The sequence below is a fragment of the Mustelus asterias genome, chromosome 10, assembly GCF_964213995.1.
Source record: "Mustelus asterias chromosome 10, sMusAst1.hap1.1, whole genome shotgun sequence".
Classification (NCBI taxonomy): domain Eukaryota; kingdom Metazoa; phylum Chordata; class Chondrichthyes; order Carcharhiniformes; family Triakidae; genus Mustelus; species Mustelus asterias.
Genome location: NC_135810.1, coordinates 113039797 through 113046854, shown reverse-complemented (window position 1 = coordinate 113046854; position 7058 = coordinate 113039797).

Here is a 7058-nt window from a genome sequence, read left to right as displayed (position 1 = left end):
CGCCATGCTTCCCCCACCCTCCCACCCCACCTTGCACCCCAGAACCTTGTCCAAATCATTCATAAAAAAGCAAAATACTGTAGATGCTGAAAATCTGAAATAAAAACAGAAAATGCTGGGTGCATTCGGTCTGGCAGCCTCTATGGAGAGAGAAGCAGAATTAATATTTCAAGCCTGAATGGCTCCTCTTCATCTTATTCATGTTTGCCTTTCATTGTACATTATTTTTATTCATTCTTGGGACATGGGTGCCTCTGGCTGGACAGCATTTGTTGCCCATCCCTAGTTGCCCTGGTTCAGAGGGCAGTTGAGAGTCATCCACATTGTTGTAGAATCATAGAATCATAGAAATCATAGAAACCCTACAGTGCAGAAAGAGGCCATTTGGCCCATCAAGTCTGCACCGAACACAATCCCACCCAGGCCCAACCCCCAGATCCCTACATATTTACCCGCCAATCCCTCTAACCTACACGTCTCAGGACACTAAGGGGCAATTTTTAGCATGGCCAATCAATCTAACCTGCACATCTTTGGACTGTTGGAGGAAACCGGAGCACCCGGAGGAAACCCACGCAGACACGGGGAGAACGTGCAAACTCCACACAGACAGTGACCCAAGCCGGGAATCGAACCCAGGTCCTTGGAGCTGTGAAGCAGCAGTGCCGCCCGTAGCTCTGAAATCACACGTAGGCCAGACCAGGTAAGGACGGCAGTTAACAGAAAGTCAGCAGAATGTTTACCTGTTCAGGGCATCAGGGATGGGCCCGATCTTAATAAGATAGGGAAATGACAGGTAGGAAAAGGCCAGCAGGCAGGTCAGGGCTAAAGATCCCATTGAGAAGAGAGAGGGTATTTTAGTCTTGATGGTGAAAGCATTGTAACTAAAAACATCCTACATAACAGCACCTTGTCTCCCTCCCCAATGCTCTGCTGTGGTTCCATCTTAACCCCAATCTCCTACAGCCATACCATTTGTCAGAAATATCCCTCTGATTTGATTTATTACGATGTGGAGATGCCGGCGTTGGACTGGGGTAAACACAGTAAGAAGTTTAACAACACCAGGTTAAAGTCCAACAGGTTTATTTGGTAGCAAAAGCCACACAAGCTTTCGGAGCTCTTAGCCCCTTCTTCAGGTGAGTGGGAATTCTGTTCACAAACAGAGCTTATAAAGACACAGACTCAATTTACATGAATAATGGTTGGAATGCGAATACTTACAACTAATCAAGTCTTTAAGAAACGAAACAATGTGAGTGGAGAGAGCATCAAGACAGGCTAAAAAGATGTGTATTGTCTCCAGACAAGACAGCCAGTGAAACTCTGCAGGTCCACGTAACTGTGGGAGTTACAAATAGTGTGACATGAACCCAATATCCCGGTTGAGGCCGTCCTCGTGTGTGCGGAACTTGGCTATCAGTTTCTGCTGACTGTTCTCTTCCTGTTGGGGAGCACTTCAGCGGTCACGGGCATTCGGCCTCTGATATTCGGGTAAGCGTTCTCCAAGGCGGCCTTCGCGACACACGACAAGCGCAGAGTCGCTGAGCAGAAACTGATAGCCAAGTTCCGCACACACGAGGACGGCCTCAACCGGGATATTGGGTTCATGTCACACTATTTGTAACTCCCACAGTTACGTGGACCTGCAGAGTTTCACTGGCTGTCTTGTCTGGAGACAATACATATCTTTTTAGCCTGTCTTGATGCTCTCTCCACTCACGTTGTTTCGTTTCTTAAAGACTTGATTAGTTGTAAGTATTCGCATTCCAACCATTATTCATGTAAATTGAGTCTGTGTCTTTATAAGCTCTGTTTGTGAACAGAATTCCCACTCACCTGAAGAAGGGGCTAAGAGCTCCGAAAGCTTGTGTGGCTTTTGCTACCAAATAAACCTGTTGGACTTTAACCTGGTGTTGTTAAACTTCTTACTTGGTTTATTACTGTCAGATGTATTAGTATACAGTGAAAATTATTGTGTCCTGTGTGCTGTGCAGACAAAGGATACGGTACACAGAGTACATAGGGGAGAAGGAAAGGAGAGGGTGGTGAATCCAGTGTTACAGACATAGACAGTTTCAAATGAGTAAAAGATAGAATTTGAGGGTATGCTGGGTACAGCTCGCAAGAAGTTGCTCCACTCCGGCGCCATCTGAGGGGAAAAAATAATTCTGTAAACTTCCTCCCTGAATCTGTATTTTTTAAAATTTTGTTCATTCTTAGGATGTCAGGAGCTGTCAGGATCAGCAGCTGTTGCCCATACCTCATTGAAATTTAGAAGGTGGTGATGACCCACCCTCCTCAAAGAATCATAGAATTCTACAGTGCAGAAGGAGGCCATTCGGCCCATCAAGTATTCAGCCTAGCTAGCCCCCCTGACACTGAGGGGCAATTTAGCATGGCCAATCCACCTAACCCACACATTTTTGGATTGTGGGAGGAAGCGGGGGCACCCGGAGGAAACCCACTCAGACCACGGGGAGAATGTGCAAACTCCACACAGTCACCCAAGCCAGGAATCAAACCCAGGTCCCTGGCACTGTGAGGCAGCAGTGCTAACTGCTGTGCCATCTTACTGCCGTGCCTGAACTGTTGCAATCCATCTGGTGTAGGAAAACTTACGGCACTGTTAGGAAGGGAGTTCCAGGATTTTGAATGGCGATTATGGTTCCAGTCAGAATGGTGCGTAGCTTGGAGGGAAACCTATTCCCATGTGCCTACTGTTCTTGTTCTTCTAAGTGGGGGAGGTGGCAGGTTTGGAAGGCGCTATTGAAAGTGTTTTGATGAAATGCTGCACTGCATCTTCTGGTAGCACACTCCTGACTGGTGATGGCGAGAGTGAAAGTTGAAGGTCGTGGATGGGGTGCGAATCAAGTGGGCTGATTTGTTCCTGGATGGGGTTGAGTCATGGAGTCATAGAATCTACAGTGCAGAGGGAGACCATATGGCCCATCGAGCTTGCACTGACAACAACCCCAACCAGGTCCTATTCCTGTAACCCCACATATTTACCCTCCTGATCCTCCTGACACTAAGGGACAATTGAGCATGGCCAATCAACCTAACCAGCACATCTTTAGAGTGTGCGAGGAAACTGGAACACCCGGAGGAAACCCATGCAGACACGGGGAGAATGTGCAAACCTCACACAAACAGTGATTCAAGGCCGGAATTGAACTCGCCTCTCTGGCGCTATGGGCGGCATGGTGGCATAGTGGTTAGCACTGCCGCCTCACAGCGCCAGGTACCCGGATTCAATTCCAGTCTGTGTGGAGTTTGCCCATTCTCCCCATGTCTGCGTGGGTTTCCTCCAGATGCTCCGGTTTCCTCCCACACTCCAAAGATGCTCGGGTTAGGCTGATTGGCCATGCTCAATTGTCCCTTAGTGTCAGGGGGATTAGGAGGGTAAATATGTGCGGTTATGGGGATAGGGCCTGGTGGGATTGTTGTTGGTGCAGACTCATTGGACCAAATGGCCTCTTCTGCCTGTAGGGATTCTATGATTCTGTGAGGCAGCAGTGCTAACCACTGTGCATAAATGACAAAAGCAGGGAAGTTATGTTGGAGTTGTATAGAACTTTGATGAGGCCACAGCTAGAGTACGGTATGCAGTTCTGGTCGCCACATTGTAGGAAGGATGTGATCACACTGGAGTGGGTGCAGGGTAGATTCACCAGGATATTGACTGGAATGGACTGTCTAAGTTATGAAGATAGGTTGGGTAGGCTTGGGTTTTTTGTGTTGGACTGGAGCAGCTGTTCCCCTTGGTTGAAGAGCCAGTCACAAGGGGATATAGGTTCAAGGTGAAAGGCAGGTGATTTAGCGGCATGTGAGGAAAAACCTTTCTATCCAGAGGGTGGTGATGGTCTGGAATGCGCTGCCTGGGAGGGTGGTGGAGGTGGGTTGCCTCACATCCTTTAAAAAATACCTGGATGAGCACTCGGCACGTCATAACATTCAAGGGTATGGGGCAAGTGCTGGTAGATGGGATGAGGTGAAAGTTCAGGCGTTTCTCGCCTGTCAGTGCAGACTCGATAGGCCGAAGGGCCTCTTCTGCACTCTGTTATTCTATGATTCTAATTGATCAACATGCAAGTTTATCTTGATTCTGAGCCAGTCTTCCAATGTAATCCATATCCTCCGGGCTCCATTGGCTCATATGCCATCAACCCTCGTGTTTACAGCCTTTATCGACCTTCATTCCCAATTGCTGGCAAATTTTTATGTCTTATTGTTCCTTTCAGATAAACCTGGATTAAGAAACTATCACTCTGCTCATCGCTGAACATTTCAAATTCAGATAGTAGTCCAGCTTCACATCAGTTCAAACTCGGGAATTTTGTGGACATTCTAACAATATCCCTTTAACCACCTTCTCCAATAACACCTGGGATTGATATTGCTGTAGCTGCTTCCCTGTGCTTTTATGAAGCTCTACCCATTATAGTTATTACCTGTTCTGGTCTGATTTCTATGGCAATTTTGGGTTTTTTTTGTTCTTGCCCAGGGGCGGCATGGTGGCACAGTGGTTGGCACTGCCGCCTCACAGTGCCAAGGACCCAGGTTCGATTCCTGGCTTGGGTCACTGTCTGTGCGGAGTCTGCACATTCTCCCTGTGTCTGCGTGGGTTTGCTCTGTGTGCTCCAGTTTCCCCTTACAGTCCGAAGCTAGTTAGGTGCATTGGCCATGCTAAATTCTCCCTCAGTGTACCTGAACAGGCGCTGGAGTGTGGTGACTAGGGGATTTTCACAGTAACTTCATTACAGTGTTAATGTAAGCCTCCTTGTGACACTAATGAATAAACTTTAAAAACTCATTGATCTGGTCACTTATCTGTCCTGACTGAGCTAACCCATTGCTGACCTTTTGTCTCCCTTTCCCATTGCTTCTAAATAACACTGGCTGACTGGCCAACATCCAGAATATTCAGTAACATACCTTTATGACTGAACTATGGCTGAATTGTAGCACAAATGAATGCTGCTCTGTTCCTGCAATACAGGAACTGACTTACATGTAGCTTATATGTGTTGTTTGTGCATTGGCTGGTCACCTTTTATGTCTTAATCATTAGGATGTGCCTTTCAGGATTTCCCCATTACAGAAATAGCATCATTCACAATGTTGGAAACTTTCCCAAAAGCACAGAGTAATATCTGACAGCCATTTTTAGCTCAGTTTGGAAGCCCAGAAATCAACAACAACCACAAAAACATTCATTTTTCCATTGATTCAATGAATGTGAACCTTTCTGGCTCGGCCAGCATTTATTGCTCATTGCTAATTGCCGATGAGAAGTTGATGGGGCCAACACGGTGGCACAGTGGTTAGCACTGCTGCCTCACAGTGCCAAGGACACGGGTTCAATTCCGGCCTTGGGTCACTGTCTGTGTGGAGTTTGCACATTCTCCCCGTGTCTGCATGGGTTTCCTCCAGGTGCTCTGGTTTCCTCCCACAGGCCAAAGATGAGTGGGTTAGGTTGATGGGCCATGCTAAATTGACCCTTAGTATCAGGGAGATTCGCAGGGTAAATACGTGGGGTTCTAGGGATGGAGTCTGGGTGGGATTGTGGTCGGTGCAGGCTCAATGGACCAAATGGCCTCCTTCTGCACCATAGGGATTCTATGATTCAATGTGAGCCGCCTTCTTGAACTGCTGCAATCCCTGTGATTGTAAGGAGGCTTCAAGGTGATTTAGACAAGTTGAGTGAGTGGGCAAAGGCATGACGGATGCAGTACAACAAGGCTAAATGTGAAATTATACACTTGGGGGTGAAAAACAGAAAGGAAGAGTATTATCTAAATGGTGATATATTGGGAAGTGTGGATGTACAAAGGGATCTGGGTGTCTTTGTACACCAGTCAATGAAAGTGGAGAGGCAGGTGCAGCAAGCATTAGGAAGGAAAATGGTATGTTGGCCTTCATTGCAAGGAGATTTCAGTTCAGAAGTGCAGATGTCTCACAGGGTCTTGGTGAGACCACACCTGGAGTATTGCATGCAGTTTAGGTCTCCCTACCTAAGAAAGGATATGCTTTCCAAAGCGGGACTGCAACGGAGATTCACTCGGCTGATACTGGGGTTGGTGGGACTGCCCTATGGGGAGAGATTGGTGGTGGATGAGGTGCCATTCAAGCAGGTATTGTCCTGGAAGGTGTCAAACCTCTTAAGTGTCATCGGCAGCACACTCGGAAACTGGCTACCCAGGTCATTCTCGGCTCATTCTCCGAAGCAATTGAGAAAATGGGCCTTTCACTAAACATCTGGAAAACTAATGTTCTCTTCCAACCAGCTCCCACAGGAAAGTGTCAAACCCCTGTTAATTAAGATGAAGGCTGAGATCCTGATTCTTGGCGGCCTCCTCTTGATGAAGGCAGACTTGGACGAAGGCTGGAATTTTCCAATTCCTACTGCCAGTGGAATCTTCCAGTCCCACCAAAGTCAATGAAGTTTTGAATGGCTCCGTTGCATCTGCTGCAGCGGGACCTGCTGCATTGGGGCTGGAAATTCCTGGCCAGTGAAATTCATCATCACCTCCAATTGTCAGCTCAGTCTCCTGCTGACGCCATCTCTGCCCTTCCCCCTCCATCACCATCTCCAGTCACGCACCTTTCGCTTTTCTGGGTTGTCGTGGATGGGAGAGTGCATGGAATATTGATTGGAGGTTTGAAACAAAATCTCCCATCTCTCAGCAACAGCCTTGATCAGCGAGACATTGTGAATGTTGGGGATGCTAGTGGCATTTTGCCCTGCCAGCACAGAGCCGGTCCTGATCAGGTTTCTAAGCTGGCATTTCCACAGCGAGTTGGCTCACCTGATGAAGGGGCAGCACTCCAAAAGCTCATGCTAGCAAATAAACCTGTTGGACTTTAACCTGGTGTTCTGACGGCAACTCCACATCATGGCTGCTCTAAGGGCCCTTATGTCCCACCCCCTTGTCTCTTCCGGTGTCTCTGATTGGATGCTCAAATCATTCCCCAGGGCCAATCAGCTCATCTACATTTGAAAATTGTCAGTGACATTGTCACGATGCACTATGAGGGCCTGACCAGCCCTGCAG